At 45.2% G+C, this 21,690-nt stretch overlaps 1 protein-coding gene across 1 annotated transcript in view; it reads right to left on the reverse strand.

Annotated features, from left to right (window-relative positions):
• LOC126101354 (optomotor-blind protein) overlaps positions 1-21,690 on the reverse strand; it is a 504,344-nt gene that overhangs the window by 63,028 nt on the left and 419,626 nt on the right. The window lies entirely within an intron of this gene.

Consider the following 21,690-nt stretch of genomic DNA (forward strand, 5'->3'; position numbering starts at 1 on the left):
GGACGAAATTAATATAAAGTTTCCGAGATACATCAGGCGCGTGATCTAGCTCCGAGTTAGGATGCATGATGAATAACTTCCTACTTATTCATTATCTATTGCGCCAATCCTTCTTTATAATTCTCAATACATTATATGCATTTTGGACATGTCATGGCATTAAACTTGTGTGTAGAAGAAACTGACATCTGCTAAACCAATGTCCAATAAGTTTTTTGTAATATACTTCTTACAATTTACATAAATGTAAGGCCAACGTCTAATGATTCTTAATATCGCACATTTTGTAGGCTTCTAAAGATGACAGATTGATCTACTAAAATCGGTAAAGCGAGATAAAAATAATTGTGCAACCTGCGACCGGATTTTATTCCGAAACCGAGAGTTAACTTGTTAATTATCTGCAGGCAGATGTTATCTTGACTAAATGCTGTTGCTATTGCTATTGCTGATCGACAGAAACGCTGTATCTCGGTGGTATTTTAAGCAGTACATAAATCGCTTTAACTTTTGATTATAAAAGCTTTTTCATAATACGGGTGAATGTTTATTTTAACACGTCACTAACTAAACAGATCCTGTTGAACGGAATCCTAAATAAAGAACAACAAATTTCGGTAATACATATCTCGTATTTTGAACTTAAGCCCACGAGTAACGGTAGCGTTTAATGTACCCTTTCTAACTGATCTGTAATAAAGGATGGGAGGAGGAAAATCTTGTATGTTTTCAGGCTGTTTGATAGTCAATGGGAAATGTGTGGAGCATGATGAAGGTTAACAAGATCATTGTTAATAATCTGTTAATTACTGCTAACTACTTGAGAAAAATTCTACAGCAACATTCAGCTAAATTTACTCATGCATCATTCTACCTAATGAATTAAATAATTAGTTAGTTAATGCGCTGCTTATGTTAAAACACACACTTAAATAACATAAATTCAGTTTCAAATGAAAACACTGTTATTTGTTTCAACAATATTTGACTCTATAAAATAACTTTTAATGACCAATAAATACCAGGAAAACAATATTAGTTATTCACTAGTATGTAGAAATCTGATACAATTTAGGTAAGTTGGAAATATTTATCAGATTAGCTATGACTTCTATATTTTTAGGATTTTATTACCGGACAAAGAATGTTAATTTTGCTGCAGCTCAATGAATACATTTTAATACAAGAAAATGAATCAGGCCGGCCGCTGTGGCCGAGCTGCTCTAGGCGCTTCAGTCCAGAACCACGCGGCTGCTACGGTCGCAGGTTCGAATCCTGCCTCGGGCATGGATAAGTGTAATGTCCTTAGGTTAGTTAGGTTTACGTAGTTCTAAGTCTAGGGGACTGATGACCTCAGATGTTAACCCCATAGTGCTTAGAGCACTTTGAACGATTTGAAGTGAATCTACTGTGGAACAAATTATTTTTCCTGAGTCAAATATCTGACACTACTAGTTCTGAATTCTCCCTTCGAAGTAACACATACCTCACCTGAAGAAGACGCAAAACAATTTGCTATATCAGTTTTAAGGGGCAACAAATTCTCGAAACAATTCTCCAAGTTCTCCCATTCAATATATTTCATTTTTAAAAAAGTGACGGTAGCTTTGCAAGTATTTCTCCATAACGCCTCCACTAATTATACAGTGACTGGTTATTCCGTCATGTCTCTAAGTTATGCAAATACTTTGATAACACTCCACGTGGTGACAGGGAAACAAATGACGTTAGAGTCTACGTTTTAACTGCCTGTCATAGTGACCAACTACAGTTCAAGCATTAGGTCCTAGCGATAAGGCCCTAGCGAATGCAGTTCGCTGTATCTGACGCCACTTTTCTGTGACACGTCAAACCATTAAACAGATGAGAGCAATACGAATATGTCAAGAGAAGCTTCCTCCTAAAGATAATGCGGCGGCATGTCTTCTCTCTGGTTAAATTTCCGTGACAACTCTACACACTGCCGCAATTCAAACCACCTACTTCCCAATACATTGACTTCAATCTTGGAACTAGTGAGACAAACACAATACTGAATTCATTTCGATACAGTTTGTACTTAAACTAATCTGGCTTATCATTACATGACCGATCTTGACGTCGACGAATGGGAAAAAGGCTTGTGGTGTACACCCTACGTCGAAGTCATGGCGCAGTCCGAGTGCAGATGAATTTCTGTTGCCTCTCTGCGACCTTTTGCTGACGCATCAGATGTTTTTCTGCCATTTACATATAAGAAAACGCAAATGATATTGTGCCCTCAAACCGTGAAGCTTTGTTAGTGCAACGAAAAACAGGCCAAAGTTGCAAATGTCAATTTTTTATTCACACGTTGACCATTTTCGGGCCGGGACCCATTTTCAAATTATCGTAACACAATCAAAAATTGTATTTCCGAAATGCAAAAAAAAAAAAAAAGGAATTGTTCAGATGACTCTAAGCACTAGGGAAATTAGCATCTGAGGTCATCAGTACGCTAGACTTAGAACTACTTAAACCTAAATAACCTAAGGACAGCAAACACATCCATGCCCGATGCAGGATTCGAACATGCGACCGTAGAGGCAGCGCGGTTCCAGATTGAAGCACTTAGAACCGCTCGGCCACAGCAGCCGGCGAAATGCAGAAACCATGTCAAAAATGTGAAAGCGAACAGTTACGGCGCATGTAAACACAGCATGCTGGACGCCCATAAGGCGCAGTGCAGAGGTTGGAAGTTAAACCCAGGACATTAGAGCATCATCTGGTGATGAACACCAGAACGTAGACACCTATTTCTCTCTGGCGAACCTGCTGATGAAAATTGTTACCCCTATTAGGACACGATGCGCGTGCCTCGAGTTTTCAAACGTTAATGCCAATTACCTGTAGTTCAGCCTCGACTAGTATTTACCATTCCTGGCTTCAGTTATTACCGTCCTTCGTGGACAAATTTGATTTGAAGAAGCAGTCAAATAGTCCGCTTGCTGCCTGGATAGAGGTACGTAACATTGGTAATGTAACGAGCCTACAAGGTTAGCGATTAAGACGCGAGTGCAGAGCAGACTACAAGTGGAGGTACGTGCGTCATTCACGGGATCATTGACGGAGCGGAGCGCCCAGTGAATGTGAAGTCCGCAACGGAGGTAGCGCTCTGACGTGGGATGGCTTGAGCGGCCATCTCGATAAGAGGGCGGAAACGTCGAAGCGTCCTGCGCACGTAGGACTTCAGTCCTAGCCGGGTAGTGTCGATCGCCAGCTGGCCTCCCGCTCCAAGTACGACAAACACATCAGCAATCCACCATCTACCGTCCCGGCCTTCTGAGATCGTCACTGAAGGAACAACAACGCGCATTTTAATTTTTCCGATTTTCCACATTTTGGTCAGTTGGCATTCTCGACCCGGCACATGCGAAAATGACAAATATTCAGTTCTTTACAACTGAAATGAGACAGAAAGAAGGATGCGAGTAGTCGAGGTAAGAAAGGTGTAAATTAGGCGTTGCTACAAAAGAATGAAATACCGCCTAACCGGAGCGACATACGCTGCATGATACTGTTCGCAGACGATATGCCGTTGTCTGGAGGGAGGTTTCAGCGCCAGAAGACTAGCGAAATGCAGGAAGACTTGCAGAGCATCGAAAACTGATGCAGTGGCTTGGAGCTGTTTGTCATCCTCAACAACAAATTCCGCTATTATACTTTACTTTCAAGAGAGCAACGACTTATTTCTCGGTGGAAAGCCGTCCATTTTCGCCAACTGAACCCTTAACTCGTGAACAGCTTTCCAACACGAAGAGCTACGTAATAGCCGGCCGTTGTGGCCGAGCGGTTCTAGGCGCATCAGTCTGGAACTGCACGACCGCAACGGTCGCAGGTTCGAATCCTGCCTCGGGCATGGATGTGTGTGGTATCCTTAGGTTAGTTAGGTTTAAGTAGTTCTAAGTTCTAGGGGACTGATGACCTCAGAAGTTAAATCCCATAGTGCTCAGAGTCATCTGAACCATTTGTTTGAAGCTACATTATAACAATGTACTGTCGCTGCAGGTGATTTTGCATTTACGTGACAAATCGACGCAAAGCCAATAATTATTCCTTTTTTTTTTCTTAAGCTTACTGCAGTTAAATACTACTTTTATACCAGACAAAATGGTTCAAATGGTTCTGAACACTTTGGGACTTAACTTCTGAGGTCATCAGTCCCCTAGAACTTAGAACTACTTAAACCTAACTAACCTCAGGATGTCACACACATCCATGCCCGAGGTAGGATTTGAACCTGCAACAGTAGCGGTCGCGCGATTCCACACTGAAGCGCCTAGAACCCCTCGGCCACAGCTGCAAAATTTTCGCTGTTGCCGGAAACGAATTATAGCGTGGTACTCCACTTTATCACTGGAACGCGCCTTTTTCTTCTCGTTCGTTCTAGCGGCATACTGTAGTGCGAGGATTTTAATGTGGAGCAGGACTCCCCAAATGATGTACTGCGAACTATGGATGAATGATTACAGGCAGACTCCATATTTCTAGATGAAATGATAATTAAATCAATACCCTAAGCTGTCGACAGGCGTTGATATAAATCAACGTGGAAAGTTGAAAATGTGTGCCCCGACCAGGACTCGAACACGGGATCTCTTGCTTAAATGGCTGACGCTCTATCCATCTGAGCCACCGAGGGCACAGAGGATAGTGCGACTGCAGGGATTTATCCCTTGCACGCTCCCCGTGAGACCAGCATTCCCAGTTTAATGTCCACGCACTATATTTGTAATGCCCCTGCCCACTACACTCCTTACTCGCGGCAGACAATGTTACCTAGTCCCCTAAGAGTTCGGGCAATGCGTGTGCATCCGCACAGAAGAAGAAGGTCAATGGCCAGTTAACCTTAACTATATAGGGAATGGTATCTGTGCTTTGAGATATGTCCAAAAGAACAGATACCATCTCCATATATATCTAGATTTCCGGAAAGCATTTGACACGGTGCCCCATTGCAAACTGTTAACGAAGGTACGAGCATATGGAATAAGTTCACAGATAAGTGAGTTGCTCCTAGACTTCGTAAGCAATAGAACCCAGAATGTTGTCCTCGACAGTGAATGTCCATCAGAGACAAGGTTGTCGTCTGGAGTGGCGGACAGAGTGGGAGTAATCTGTGGTTGTTTGATTATGATGTCGTGTTTACAGTAAGGTGTCACAGTTAAGTGGACTGCCGGCCGGGGTGGCCGAGCGGTTCTAGGCGCTAGTCTGGAACCGCGCGACTGCTACGGTCGCAGGTTCGAATCCTGCCTCGGGCATGGACGTGTGTGATGTCCTTAGGTTAGTTAGGTTTAAGTAGTTCTAAGTTCTAGGGGACTGATGACCATAGGTGTTAAGTCCCATAGTGCTCAGAGCCATATGAACCATTTTGTAGGAGGATACAAGGCGACTCAGACAAAATTTATAGCTAGTACGGTAGTCTGAGAAGCATCGATGTAGATGTAGATCCCGGAACAAGCACAAAATTAAATGTGTAACCGCATTTTTTCGAGGCGATAATTAAGACTCCATGCCTGCGCCTACTATAATTCCAACTCTGATCGAACTCACGACCTACACTTTTTTTGAGACCACAGTCTGAGTCACTTTCGATTGCAAAATTTGAAAGTTTGCGGGCAGTATCTCGGTGACACCGGGTTCCTAAAGCGCAGTAATGTCGCCGTGCTGGAAGTGTGCGCGGCCGGCCTTTGTCCACTAGCAGCACCAGCAGTGGTATGTGGCGGCCGCTTCCGCGCCGTGGCGTGTCCAGCCAGCTTATCACCGCTCACTCCTCTTCGCGTGCCTCGTTCCCCTTCCCAGCGGGCGCGCCGCGCGCGGACAACACCGGCGCCGGCGCGTGTTGGTCGGCTATTCCCACAGCCACTGCCGGCTCGCCGCTTTATTCCGACCGTGCGCCGCAGCACGCAGCTCAAAAGCGCATCAGAAATATTGCTTTACTGGCAGAGAGAGGCGTCCGGCCATCGCGGGGGTCGCTGTTCGATACCCGCCGGCATCCAGACACGGCTATTACTAGTTATCCGTGGGAATCTTCGGAACGTATTACGTGTAGCCTGCGACTGATCTCTCCTGGAGCGTTATCAGATCTGAGCGTGTGATACGGAATCTAAATACAGCCTTATGCACGGTCCCATCGAAGGATACCACGTGAAATATTGGCTGCGGTGATATTTTCGCGACAGTCTGAAACTGTGTGCAGACACACTGAAACATAATGCAACAACCATCTATCCAGCCATCCTTCAATGCGTCATACATTGTACAGGTTGTCCTAGGAGGAATAGTTCACATTGAGGGGTACGACAGGAACGATCGTTCGAAAAAAAAAAAAAGAAAAACTAGTAAACGTGCGCTCTACAATGCATACCTTATCAGGTATGACCACCTCTTCAACCTCGATACTTGTAAACAAAACTCTTCCACTAAAAGACCTTAGCTTTCCGTGTTTTTGGAGGAGGTATTACGGACTAAAACAAGACTAAACGTGCAGTAAACATGGAAAATGGTTCAAATGGCTCTGAGCACTATGGGACTTAACATCTGAGGTCATCAGTCCCCTAGACTTAGAACTACTTAAACCTAACTAACCTAAGGACATCACACACATCCATGCCCGAAGCACGATTCAACCCTCCGACAGTAGCAGCCGCTTGGTTCCGGACTGAAGAGCCTAGAACCAATCTGCCACAGCGGCTGGCTTGCACTTTTTCAGTAGAAGGGCTGTGTTTCATACTAACAAAGGTGAACAGGTACTGATGGCTCGTAAGGTATGCACTTTAGAGCCCACGTTTACTCGACATCTTTTGCTTGTTTTGAACCGTACTACCTCCTCCCAGTATATCGGTAGCAAAGAGCTTGCAATAGAAGAGATCTGTTTGACAGTATCGAAGCTGAAGAAATGCTCATAGCTATTAAGGTAATTTCTAGAGCCCATGTTTACTATATTTGTTTCATTCGAAAGATCGTTCCTCTCATATCCCTGAATACTGACAAATATTTCTGGGTCACCCTGTATATTAGGACTTATACCCTCACTTCGATGTCAAACGCCGTATGTATAAGGTAAAATGATGCTAAATTCTAAACCTATATCGATACCCAGGATTGGACGTACCAGAACACCAAAAACGTCTGCTCATTGCACGTCCTAGTTTCGTCCATTTTTTTTTTCTCTCTGCCTTTCATTTCCTACCCCTGAGAGTACGGCGGCAGTTGTTGACCCTCATGCTCATCCGTTTACAGCCTCGGCCCAGTAGGCTAAGAGTGAGACAAAGAGATTACTGATCCCGTGTGTTTGACAGTGCATTACGAGTTCCGACACTCACCACGTGATCAGGGAAAAACTCCCGAAAACTTTGATCGGAACCAAGCGTGTTGCGACTATTTTTTTTTATTTCTGAGGTAAAAATGTAAATGTCGTGTGACTAGGGCCTCCCGTAGGGTAGACCGTTCGCCGGGTGCAAGTCTTTCGATTTGAAGCCACTTCGGTGACTTTCGCGTCGATGGGGATGAAATGATGATTATTAGGACAACACAACACCCAGTCCCTGAATGGAGAAAATCTCCGACCCAGCCGGAAACTGAACCCAGGCCCTAAGGATTGTCATTCTGTCACGCTGACCACTCTTTTTTTTTTTCTTTTTTTAATCTCACTTTGTTCGGTTTTGTTGGTTGCATCTGCTCGGACGGACGTCGTAAGACATCCGTTTAAGTTCGTTGTTGATCGATTAACTCAGTTTTTTTTTTTATTATTGCAGAGGCCAGCTAACCCTCTGACCGAACACGCTGAGCTACGGTGCCGGCATCACTCAGCTACCAGGGCGGACATCTCTGAGGTGATGTCGTCCATAGAGTGTGTGTGTGTGTGTGTGTGTGTGTGTGTGTGTGTGTGTGTGTGTGATTGAGAGAGAGAGAGAGAGAGAGAGAGAGGGAAAGAGAGAGAGGGGGGGAGGGGGGGGGGAGAGGGATGGCTGCTTTGGGTGGGAGTACGGAGATAGCTTCGCCATCGAGATTTCGTGTTATATGTTTTCTCTGAATTGTTTTAGCCGAATTCTAGCATGATTCCTTTACTAAAGCTGCGGCTGCATCTCTCCACTACCAATACTCGACACCATTGTTCTGTCTTTAAAGCTCCCCCCCCCCCCACTCCCCCACCATAGCTAACCTCATACCACACATTAAGGGCTCTCCACAACCCGCATGCGGGCAATGAGCCGTGGTCAGTTACTGGTACCTCCAGGCTCCAAATTTAAATCTGCCGTTCACTTATTTACTTACGTTCACTTCTACCATAGTAAGGATAGAAAGATCACCAAAGCAGCGACAGTCATTTACGAAAATGTCGGAGGCTGCTGAATGCTTAATATGGTTTTGTTTTGGAGATTTCACTCGAGTGGAGTTTTCACTAGTAGTGATATTTAAACACTAAACTTGTTATAAGTAGTCGAACAGAGAACCATTGACTGTAGAATCTGCCGCATTGCTCGGTTTTGTCTTGGATGAGATTCAGCGTTAATGACTCTTAGGTTACGGGGATGGTGTTGTGGATCAGATGAAATTTATATGAATGGGGTAGAGAGAGACGCTAACGAAAAGGACAAGACAAAGTGTCAGACCAAAATAATCTTACCCTGGGGCGAAAAATGAGAGAATTGGCGTCATATCTTGCAGCTCAACCGCCCTAAGTCAGCGGCCTAACAGAGTTTTATGATGTGAATGTCGACACAAGTAACTTCACCATCTCATCTGCTACTGCAGCTCAAACTAAGGGAAACACTAATCAGACAATAGCGCAAATCATAAAGTGACGTATGGTTGGCTCGGATACTGACTCAGTAATACACTGCAGTAACTCAGTAATATTTCTTCACATTTCCGCTGTCTGATAGCACACCCAGGGAATAGAAACAGTAACAGACTGTGGCCATTACGCATCCGCATCCTTCACCTCGACACAGACGGGATGTTACGTACGAGTTTCGCCAGTGATAACATTTTAAATTAATAAGGAACTCATTCACTTGCAAGAACACAGGAAGCAGATATTGTGGAGTGTCTGAAAGGCGGCCAAGGGCGAACGTTTGCTGGCGTCGCTGACCGGGGCACAGGGTCAAGGGTGGCAGGCCTGCTGTTTAACTCCCAGATCCGGCCTGGGACGGCGGTTACGACGCCTCGATTGCGACAGATCAGGTCGTGTTTGAAATAACTGGCGTCCCAGAAGTCTTTCCTTAATTACAGACATTCATGAGGCATAAAATGAGATACACAGACAAATACATTTTATCTTGAATTGCATGTGACATATTCAAGCATTTGTGTACATACGTACTTAACGTTACATTGCTTGTTACAGTGCCCAGTGACATAACAACAGCGAAATCGGGCATCTTTTGCCAACAACGTGTACCCAAACCAGGAGAAAATCCAATGTGTCCTCTGGTATCAAGAGACACAGTGACCAAAAACAGTCCACAGTGAATTCCAGACTGACTTCTTGGATTTCAGACGAAGGTATTTCTCGCTGTCTGAATTGTATGTGCATTAGGGGCAGCCATGTCACGGATTGTGCGGCCCCTCCCGCCGGAGATTCGAGGCCTCCTTCGGGCATGGGTGTGTGTGTTGTTCTTACCATAAGTTAGTTTAAGTAGTGTGTAAGTCTAGGGACCGATTACCTCAGCAGTTTGGTTCCAGGGAGATCACAGACGCTCCCTGTTTTCTTAAACTTCGCTTTCCACATCTTGAGGCTTTTAACTTCTGGTGGCTGTCTATGGTATGCCGTCTGCAAGTTTCTCTGGACTGTTTTTGGTGACTGTATCTCGTGGTACCAGAGGACGTATCGCGCTTTCTCCTGGTACGAGCACACGTTGTACGCAGATAGTGTCCGTTTCCGGTGTTGTTACGTGACTGGGCCACGTAACAAACAAAGTAACAGTAGGTATGTACGCACACAAAAACTATAGTACAATTCAAGATAAAAAGTATTTGTTATGTGCCACATTTTATGCTGTATGGACGTCTATGATCAGGGAAAGACTTTTATGATACCGGTATAGTTGTCCTCCCGGACGAAAATCAGGAAAACCTAGCAGCGGACACTTCTTAAATCGCTTAGAATCGTCGAGGAATGCGCACTTGGCTTAATGATGTAAATAAGAACTTTACCCGTCCGACGTAATGGCAATGTAACTGCCATAAATCATCCTTCCTCATTATAAACAATAAAATATTCTTTACTCTGGATCAGATCAAGAAAAGGACAACGTTGTTTAACACTGAATATTGCACATCAAATCGTTGTTCTTAAAATAAAGAGTCCTCCTCTCATACTGGCTGAATGGTAGCAATTGAATCGAATTTCTGAAGTATGTATAAACACAAATTCCCCCGTCTTCTAAGAGTTTTCATTGTATGAGACACTAACGCCAAAGAAAAGCAAGGAAAAAAATTCACGTTCGTATCGATGGCTGTTCAGCTCCACACCAGTGATAATGCTTCTAATATGACAGATACCGTCAAATAGTATGTACTTCCTAATCGCGTTACAATATATAGTTTTTAATTAGGAGATCAGAAAATTAATAAAAAATAATGGATCACTTAGCAATTGAATCCCCTCAAGTACTTAAGGAGCGCGCGCTTAACGGGTGCGCAACACGACAATCTCCTCCCGGAGGCCTCTACCGTGACTTATGTAGCTGGACAGAAGAAGATCTGTGACAAAGGAAACCGGTTTACCGGGAAGGGAAGCCGGCGGTAATCCATTCTGCTCGGTGAAACTTCCGTAATGGGCAGCGCATCTCTTGTACCCGAGGCGACAAGTGCTCGATTGCTACACGGTTCTGCAGAATAATGGGATGGCCGTGCCAGAGGAATTGCGAGCCGATGGAATAAGGAAATAGCCGCGAGAACCGCAAGCTTGTCGGTAGCGACTCAAACGCCGCAAAGAAATACTCAATTTATTGCGTCATACCGCCGGCTCAACGAGACCCGACCAAGTAGAATTCCAGCTGGGAGTAGCAAAGCAGATGGTGATAATGGAGGAAAAAAGTCACTGCTAGATAATATTCCGCCACATTTACCACCAATTAGTGATAAGTAGGGAACTCCAGGCGACAGTAGGTGGCCTAGCACATTAACTGTGCCAGATACACAAGACACGCAAATCCGTGGCTCCAGTGCCATAGAATTGGACCTCTTTATAAAAAATTTCAAGTGGTTACGCTTTACGTTAAAGCAGCGACGTCTATATAAATCACAGACGCATGCTATTTGAAAGTTTCCGTACGGACAAACCGTGCAGTATGGTTACTCTGAAGGACAGCTACGAACGGCGTAAGTAATTATACAACTCCTACACACACCTGAAGGGGACCTACTATTAACTTATCTCTGGCCTTTTTTTGTGTGTGGTCCACTAAATTCATTCAGCGCCCTTTACTTTCATAATGGATAATCTCTAGCGTTAGCCTGAAGTGACTACGGAAACGTAAATATTTAACCGGGATTTGTTGACAGAATCCTGAAAAAATTCAGCGTGTGTGAACATTCTTAAGTTATGCTGCAATGTTCAGTTTTCTCTTCAGTATAGAAGAAATTCAAGGAGTGCAGCAGATAGTTCAGTCAGCGTGGTGATAATCTTTTGAGGAATCATGCGGTCCCTCTGGCAATAATGAGGAAATTTAATGTATCAATATTCTGTGTTATGTAAAAAACAGTACTATCGCTATGTCGTGTATTTACTACAAGCACCCTAAGAATACGGTCGTGATATCGGCGCTCTAATGGAGGAGGAGTACATTTGTTCTTTTCTGTCTCCTCATGCGGGGCCAAGGATGATGGGAGCGACTAGAAACAACTCAAAATATCCTCTGCCATGTATTCTTCAACTACCTGCAGAGTAAGTGTCTAGATTTGACGAGAATCATACCTGCTCTTACAGCATAGCTTAGACTTTTAAATTTATTTCAGTTCGCAGTACCTCAGATGTTAAGTCCCATAGTGCTTGGAGCCATTTTTTTAGTCGCAGTACTCCCACTTTTATCACAAAAAGGTTGAGTGATTCTATTCTTTATGGTGATGGTATTGCCTTTGTTAGAATTTCGAGAGCTTACATTCCACGCCACGGAAAGAAACATGAGTTGCTCCCTCATACCTTTCATGTGTTAAACCTTTAACATAAAATTATGCCTCTTAACTAGTAGAGTATGACGGCATTTTAAATTCCGACAATAACTACATGAAATATTGAAAATCAAAATCTCGTAGTCTTTGGAAGCCGTTAAATAAGCGATAAGCAAACTGCAAGTGGGATCTTGCCTCGAGATAGCTGTTTATTAACGTAGATTTGTTATTATGTGTACCAGAGTACGTCTCTGACTTACTCGCTATTTGTCGCGGTGTAGCTGTGTAGTGTTAGGCGCACAACATACCTGGGAGCTACAATTAAAGTACAGCTATTCATAGCTGGCAGCGAAACTTGATTGATATGCTAATGCGTTAATAAGGAACAGATTTACGCTGGAAATAATTAGTTCCAAATTTGACGACCATGTGCAAATCTGGTGATGTTGTGAAAACGAGATGGACGAACAGAAATGTTTCCATATGTAATGGGTAAGGAACAGGACGTGGGCGGGAAGTGTCTAACGAGCGAGAAGCGCACAATGCTGAGTTTATTACTCGCCGCCACTTAGGCAATTCGTTCAGTATGAAAACCGGAGACGTCGATGAGATGCTGTACAGCGCCAGATTTGCACCTGGTGACCAACATTGGAACAATTTTTTTCTATCATAAATCGGCTCCGTATTAACGTATTGGCATATCTACCAAGTTTCACTGCCATTTGGTAATGACAACCCGCACTGGACCTCCGTGAATAGCAGCACCCGGTATAAACGTAAAGGGAGGGTGGGGCGAGACTGCGAGACCGCAGATCCTTGCTTGTGGAACTGGGGTGGCGGTGAAAGCTGTCGGCCCGCAGCACTTACTTCGCACGTGGGACTCGAAAGCTGACTGATTTGTCGCGTGGCAGCCTGGCAGCTGCTGTGTTCGCCACGACAGGTGAAAGCTGATGCGGCCGCAGTCTTCCGCTTTCCGGGAAACATCAGCAAGGGAAACTGCACTGCTCCCGGATCTCACAAATAACGCCGTCTGCCGACGTCGGACCAAGCGGCACTCTTTGTCTGCCGGCGAGACGCGTGATAGCTCAGCGAGCGAACGGCCACTTCGACACAGCCCCTATGCGTATCACAGTTCATCTCAAGTGACTGTGCCACGAAATGTACAACTCTTGCAGCTGTTGACACACTCGACGCTATCAGCACTGGGTCTGCAGTGAATAACTCCAATGCAAAACTTCCTAGCAGACTGAAACTGTGTGTCGGACCGGGACTTCAATCCGGAAACTTACCTTTCATAGACATTTATTTTACTGGCTGCGCCATCCAGGTGCGACTCGCGACTCCCACCCACAGCTTTACAACTGCTAGTATATCTGTTCTGCTTTTCAAGCATTACAGCGCAGAATCCACTACAGACCGAAACAATCGTTCTGGAAACAATCTTAGGCTGTGACTGAGCAGTTTTTCTGCAGTCTCTTTCAGGACTGATAGTCCCGCACGATGTGCAGGAATTTGGAAAATAATCGAGAGGTACTAGCAGAAATGAAGATGTGAAAGTAATCAAGAGATACTAGCAGAAGTAAAGATGTGAGGGTGGGTCGTGAGTCGAGGCTGGCACTTTACTCTTTACTTTACACTTTACTCTAGAGTAAATGCACGTGAGTCAGAGATAACACTGTCGGCAACAGGAGCGTCAGTCACAGATGAAACATTATGCGTTGAAGAATGAACTATACCAATCGCAGAGTTAGCAGCACCACAGTACTTACGAATGTGGACGCACCCCCGAAAGTTGATGGAATATTTTATTCGTCGAGAAAACTTCTAAAATCATAATTATAAGTTAACCAGGGGACTCGTGCGTAACTTTCGCAGTTTCATAGTTTTAAATAATGACAGTATTTAGAACATGTGTAGTGGCTGGGATAAGTGTAGCTGTGGGAGTGGCATGAAATGAAATTTTTAAAAATGAACCGAAAGATGTAAAAAATAATCAAGAACTTATGAATACTCATGCACAAAAATTATATAAAAAAAAATTCTTTACAGCGCGTTTAAAAACCTCGGTCTAAACGATATTTGACGTAAAACGTAATCTCCGTGTAGTTTTGTTCTTCATTTTCTTTAAGAGATAGGGGCAGAGGTAATGGACCACTGCAGTGGTCACGGTTATTATCTAGTTAATATGTACGTAAAACAGATAAAATGGTATTTGCACTGAGATAATGTGAAAAGGGAGTCTCTTGTACGTGATTGATAAGTTAGCTTCATCAAATATAGCTACGAAGCTGGGAATCCATGATCCTCTTTTGCCTATTGATAGTTAAAAGCCTCTTTTATGTTAAGATTCTCCGCAGGTAATAAGTTTTAGAGCAATATCGGTATGTAGCATCAGAAACCGGTTAAAAACATTTCTAATGATACCTCATTCATCCCTGTATGCTTGGTATTTGTTGAGACCATAGATGTTAAGTCCCATAGTGCTCAGAGCCATTTGTTGAGAAAAAGGGATGTTGACTTGAGAAATAGTATACCTGATTTGTTGATGGCGACAATGTCTGTGTTGATGTAATGAATCCTGTTACTACGTCAGCATAAACACTTTCCCCATTAACGGTATAATCACGCCTGGCGGGGCTAAAATAACGATGCAAATAACAATAGTCTTCCTGTGCTTAGTTTCACGAATGTGCGAGCATTTGGATTGTGACTGCGTGCCGCATGGAGGTGTGTACCGGTACAGGGAAGTTGCTCGGATAGCCGAAGTGCCACGCGGGATTAGCCGAGTGGTCCAAGGCGCTGCAAAAAATGGTTCAAATGGCTCTGAGCACTATGGGACTTAACTTCTAAGGTCATCAGTCCCCTAGAACTTAGAACTACTTAAACCTAACTAACCTAAGGACATCACACACATATGCTCAAGGCAGGATTCGAACCTGCGACAGTAGCGGGCACGCGGTTCCAGACTGTAGGGCCTAGAACCGCTCGGCCACCCCGGCCTGCTAAGGCGCTGAAGTCATGGGCTGTGCGGAGGTTCGAGTCCTCCCTTGGGCATGGGTGTGTGTGTTTGTCCTTAGGATAATTTAGGTTAAGTAGTGTGTAAGCTTAGGGACTGATGACCTTAGCAGTTAAGTCCCATAGGATTTTACACAGATTTCAACATTTTGAACATAGCCGAAGCGGTTAAAGCGACCGTTCACGACAGTCGGGAAATCCAGGTTCGAGTCCCGGTCCGCCATAAATTTTCGTTTGTCGTAAATAGCTGACGCTAATATTTATTCACAATATATGATTTTAATATATGAGTTAATTTTCCGAGATAGTTACAGTGCAGTGTTGCAGAAGGTGTCCTAGCGGTTCGCTCCGAAGGTCCGTTGAAATTTCAATCGTACGGACGCAGTTGTCCTTCGGCTGCAACTGGGCGATCGCAGAGCGGAGACTCTGCAGAAAACGGTGTCGCCCCTCGCCGAGTGTGAAGAGCGGCAGGGCGGCCCGGCGAGGTATGCGCGGCACGTCCCCTGACTTCCAAACTGGAGGCTCCAGCTTTCCAGAGCCGTGACCGCGACAGCCGATGCGATCGGCCCGGCCCTCCACGGCCGCCTTGTTATTCAGACTCCAGCCGCAGCGACACTGCCAACTGTTGAACGCCGCCTTCCTTCCGCCGTAGTGCTCTCGTTCCAGGTCCTACTAGCTGCCGCCAGCACTTAGCGAGACCAGACGTCGAGTCTACAGTGCAAGCTGAATCTTCACCTATGTAAGTCCGTTAATTCACTTACGGTGTATGTGCCGTAATCACTCCAAATGAAGACTAGGGCACAATGTCTTGATGGTGAGGTCGTTAGAAAGGGAGTGCGAGCTTGGATGGGGAGAGCCTAACGGAGAAAGTCAGCCGTGTTCTTTTCAAAGGAAACATCCCACCATTTGCATTTGGCGATTTACGGAAGCCACGGACAACCTAAGTTTGTATAGTCGAACCCAGGTCCTCCAGAATTTGTGTCTTGCGTCTCAGCAATCCCGCATCACATTCAGTTTGACCATTCCAATTTCATCTCTAAGATTCTTATTCGAACATATAGCTCACACTAGATTCGTCCTACGAGGTAAAGCCACATTAATGTGACCGCTGCCTATGCACGACGTCAACGTGTAGTAACAAAAAAAAAAAAAAAAAAAAAAGGTTCAAATAGCTCTGAGCACTATGGGACTCAACAGCTGAGGTCATCAGTCCCCTAGAACTTAGAACTACTTAAACCTAACTAACCAAAGGACATCACACAAATCCATGCCGGAGGCAGGATTCGAACCTGCGACCGTAGCAGTCGCGCGGTTCCAGATTGAAGGGCTTAGAACTGCTCGGCCACCACGGCCGGCCGTGAAGTAACCATTCACAGATGGCACGTGGCAGCACTAGCAGTTGAGGGAACATAAAGCGAGTCGGGGGACGCGAAAAACATTGCAGTCGTTAAAATAGGGAAACGGATGGATTTATCTGAAGTCCAAAAGAACATGATCACTGCCTCTCTGGCTAAGTGTGGAAGCTTTTCCGAAAATTTCTAAGTTAGTAACCTCTTCGCAGGCCGCAGTGGTTGAAGTATACCGTGCATCGCAAAATGGCGCTATGAACCAAGGAGTTACCAACAGACTCTCCTCAACGAGCGTTCAAAAATGGTTCAAAAGGCTCTGAGCACTATGGGGCTAAACATCTGAGGTCATCAGTCCCCTAGAACTTAGAACTACTTAAACCTAACTAAACTAAGGACATCACACTACACCCAGTCATCACAACGAGCGTTCAGTGAACGTTGCTGATTGCCGTTCATCAGTGACGAACACTAGAGTTCGCACGCTAATACTGGAACTGAACGTCCACCGAGTGGCGGTAGGTGGGCTTTTGAGACTGATCACGTTTTATGATCCATCGAAAAGATGGCTGTTGGCGTGTACGGTTCAAATGGCTCTGAGCACTATGGGACTTAACATCTGAGGTCATCAGTCCCCTAGACTTAGAACTACTTAAACCTAACTAACCCACGGACATCACACACATCCATGCCCGAGGCAGGATTCGAACCTGCGACCATAGCGGTCGCGCGGCACCAGACTGTAGCGCCTAGGACCGCTCGGCCACTTCGGCCGGCTTGGCGTGGACGGCCCTACAACAACCGTTGGAATGGTGCAGGCCGGAGGAGGGAACGTGACGGTCTGGGGAATGTTTCCTGGCATTCCCTGGGTGATCTAGTCATTCTCTAACGCACAATGGCTCAGTACAAGTATTCATCTGTCCTTGGCGATGATCTCACCCCTGCATGCACTTTGTTTTTCTTCGGCACTATGGCATCTACCAGTAGGACAATGCAAAGTGTCACATAGCTCGCAGTGCACATGCGTGATTCGATAAGCACCGGCATACGTTTGCTTTACTGTCCTGGCCACCAGATTCCCCAGATTTAAATCAAGCTGAGAATCAGTGGAACCACCTGGATCGGGCTGTTTACGCTATTGATCCTCATCCGAGAAATCTAGCGCGGCTCACCGCGGCACTGAAGGCGACGTGGCTCCACATCCCTGTCGATTCCTTCTAGAGCATGTCCGCTCAGCAAACGGTGATAATTCATGCTTTTGACAGGTGGTCGCATTGATGTGACTGGACCTTGTATTATCATCGCAGAGATTGGCTTATCAAGTTTTAAATTGTAAACTGGGATTATGCAAATGTAATAACATATCAATGACATACAGTAGTGCATCTAATGAGAAATATTGTGGTTAAGATTTATCGCAAAAATAGCGGGGAAATGTGCTAGACGTAACACCGAAACTTGTTGTGACAGGGCGTAAAATGGCTGAAAATTAACTGTAAAGATAGACTTAGCGCGACCATTATCCATTATCGCACTCGGTGACCATATCTGTGACTATAAATATGTGCAGAAAGCCTTGCTTTCGTGTTTCAGTAGATAAAAATTTGACTAGTGTAACCCATACAGTACAATGTCGCTTTGAGCACTATCGTTTACCGACGTCCTTGTACCACTATCCGGAATGCTTCATGAAATATTAGCCGAGCCAATGATACGACTATCAGACTATGCACATTAGCGCCCCTAACATGCTTTCGTGCAACGCACTCGACTATCTGCGTCTTGTGGCAGTGACGCCTTGCCGTGGCTATAACAACTACCACGGGAGCATTAGCAGGTGTGTAGGTAAACAGGACGATTTCGTGATGAGGTCACCAAATTCAGAGGCGATGGGAAAGGGTAAACGTATCAGGTAAGGGACCCTGGTCCGGAAACTACGGAGTCGGAGGTTGTAACCAAAACTCGTTCTGATAACTCTGGCAGTGGACCTTTTCTACTGTAAGCCTTTTGCTTTCTATATTTTAGGAGGAGATAGTATGGTCCAAAACTAGAAAAATGTCTATTAAACTTTGAATTTGTTAATGTATATGCCCTAACTATGAAACATATCTCGTATATCAGTGTTGACGATGCGAACGTAAGGATAACACGAGAATCAGTTCCCAAGCGGAGAAAATCTCCGACCCGGCAGGGAATGGAACCCGGCCCCCTTTGCCTAGCAATCCGCCGCACAGATCCGTGTCATTGTTAGTCAGTACTGAAACCGAAGATGAAGAACATGCGACTTGATTATTTGCCATATTGAGTTGAATGGCTGGCGTGATAAGATGTGCGCAGGTATCTCGATAACATCTGAAGCCGTATCATAAAATGAGCCGAGTTCCTTCCCAGCTGTTGCACATAACTGGGATCTTCCTTGGATCAGAAAACCATATTCCTAAGGTGTGGCCGGTCGGGGTGGCCGACCGGTTCTAGGCGCTAGAGTCTGGAACCGCACAACGGCTATGGTCGCAGGTTTGAATCCTGCCTCGGGCATGGATGTGTGTGACGTAGTTTTGAGTTATAGGGGATTGATCACCTCAGAAGTTAGGTCCCACAGTGCTCAGAACCATTTGAACCATTTGAACGTGTGTGAACAGCGATGTGCAGCAAACACACCTGATCGAGATAGGGCATCTGGAAAGGACGGCAGGCAACAATCGCTGCTTCTTATCGTCAGATAATTCATTCACACGAGCTTCGGTTTAAATTCTCTAATTTTCAAATCTTTTTAAGGAGGTCATGAATTGTAGTCTGTAGTGCCTGAAACAGATGTCATTGGTGACGGAGCGGGAGAGGTACACATTTCCCATCGCGTTTTATTAAGGGTTACTCGAACTTCTCTAAGACACTCTAAATAAACCCGAGCCACTGAATTATCATAACATAATAATATAAGGGACGATCAAAACGTTTCCCTACGAAAGCCGTACGGTTCATTACTAGTATGCCAGTCAGACAAAACTGCCATCAGCACTGAGGCAATCATTCCACCGACGCACCTGGCTGAATATCCCGTTTGGTAAAACACCATGGCCTGCAGCATGAAGAAGTTCATAACTGTCTGTTGCACGTCTGCGTCCGACAGGAATCGTCGATCCTTCAAGGCCTTTTTTAAGGAACCGGAAGCTCGATAATCGGCCACGACGGCGGTTTTCGGTAGACATGCTGCTGCATACACGTTCTGCATTCTCCGATGGGTGTCTGCCGGTGTTCGTCGTGCAGCCGACAAAAGAACAACAGCATGCTGGTCCTGTTTGGACGCATTTGGTAATAACGTCGCCATAGTTCACGTTTTCGCGTTTACCGCACGCGCGTCGGAAAGACACGAATGCCTCGATAATGCCTTGCCTACAAGTCGGTGCTTTTATTCCCGCATTGAGGTCGCGCTACGCAGCAGAGACGCGCTCAAACGGAAACTTTTTAATCGCCCCTTATAAAACAAGTCGTAAAATGATAACGGAAGATTTTTTTGTGAACTGGCTGATTAGTCGCGCACGTGCTAATGCGCGTATTCACAAGTTGCCGACGGCGGCGTCGGCGGGAACACGTGCGCCTTGCGCGGCCTGCCTCCGACCGCGGCTGGTAGCGACAAGGAATTCGCCGGCGCAGCCAGCGGGTCTTCGCAGCGGCCGCCGCTCCGCGCCCTTTGAAGTTCAGCGGCAGCGGACGTGCCGCGTCACACGCCCGCGCTTGCCAACTTCTTGCGCAGACGAGGTAAAAGAAGGAAGCGTCGGCACACACCTCGACGCCTTTCGCACAGCTCAGGCGTGGACTGCTACGGCTGATGAACGCCTAAGTGCTGATATGTCTTACCGCCGCGCTCGACAGTTTCACAGCCGTAATAAAACAGCGGCATAAGCTAAAGACTTGTAAACAAAATTTCTCTTTTATTATGTGACCAACACCTTCTAATGGAAAGAGTGCAGAAGTAATATTAGGCGAGAGAAGCGTGTTATTCGACAGTTAAACTTAATCGAACGGAGAGCAGCGCCCTTCGTTACAGGATCATTTAGTAATCGCGAAAGCGTTACGGAGATGATAGATAAACTCCAGTGGAAGACTCTGCAGGAGAGACGCTCAGTAGCTCGGTACGGGCTTTTGTTGAAGTTTCGAGAATATACCTTCCCCGAGGAGTCAAGCAGTATATTGCTCCCTCCTACGTATATCTCGCGAAGAGACCATGAGGATAAAATCGGAGAGATTAGAGCCCACACAGAGGTATATCGACAATCCTTCTTTCCCCGAACAATACGAGACTGGAATAGAAGGGAGAACCGATAGAGATACTCAAGGTACCCTCCACCACACACCGTCAGGTGGCTTGCGGAGTATGGATGTAGATGTAGAATCCTTAGGAGTAATAATACTCCAAAGAGAAAAAAGTAATAGAGAAATATGTAGAGATGGATCAGAAATTTGAGAAATAGATATGAGGTTAAAAGATCAACAAGCCTTGAAAATAAGTTGCTCGAGACGAAGTGTTAGAATCCCATACTTCGACAACATCAGAAATGAAGAGACCAGAAAAATGAAGTGGAAGGTAACATAAAGGAACCCTTCGTGACTGTGAAAATTAGTCGCTCTGAGATCTAAACCATCTGCTGTCCTCTTTCAGCAAGTATGTAACTGCGAGGAAAAAATGTGTGCAGTATTTGACTTCATCATATCAGTCCCTAAAGATTTTTTTTTTTAAATAAGGAGCGTATGGCATTGGTGGCCGGGAGACCCCTCGCGGGGCGGTTCGGCCGCCGCACCACAAGTTCTTTAACGCCACTACGGCGCCTTGCGAGTGAATGAGGATGAAATGATAATGAAAGACACACAACACCCAGTCATCTGACCCGCCAGGAATCGAACCCGGGACCCCGTGCGCGGGAAGCGAGAACGCTACCGCAAGACCACGAGCCGCGGACTGATTTTTCGGTGAGAACAACGTGCATGTTCTTACAATAGTCTTTCAAATCACATCGAAAATTAATTTCAGAGGAACTGAATAGAATTTGACAGTAATTTGTTATTTCAATCTCAGACGATATTTTGTACTTTTTAACATGTCTTTAATATTATCCACGTTTTAACGATGTACTTGTTTCACTGGTTTATTTGGAAGACCTGCGGTATGCTTCTTGTTTTCATGGAACGCATGCGT

Source organism: Schistocerca cancellata, chromosome 9, assembly GCF_023864275.1.
Source record: "Schistocerca cancellata isolate TAMUIC-IGC-003103 chromosome 9, iqSchCanc2.1, whole genome shotgun sequence".
Classification (NCBI taxonomy): Eukaryota; Metazoa; Arthropoda; class Insecta; order Orthoptera; family Acrididae; genus Schistocerca; species Schistocerca cancellata.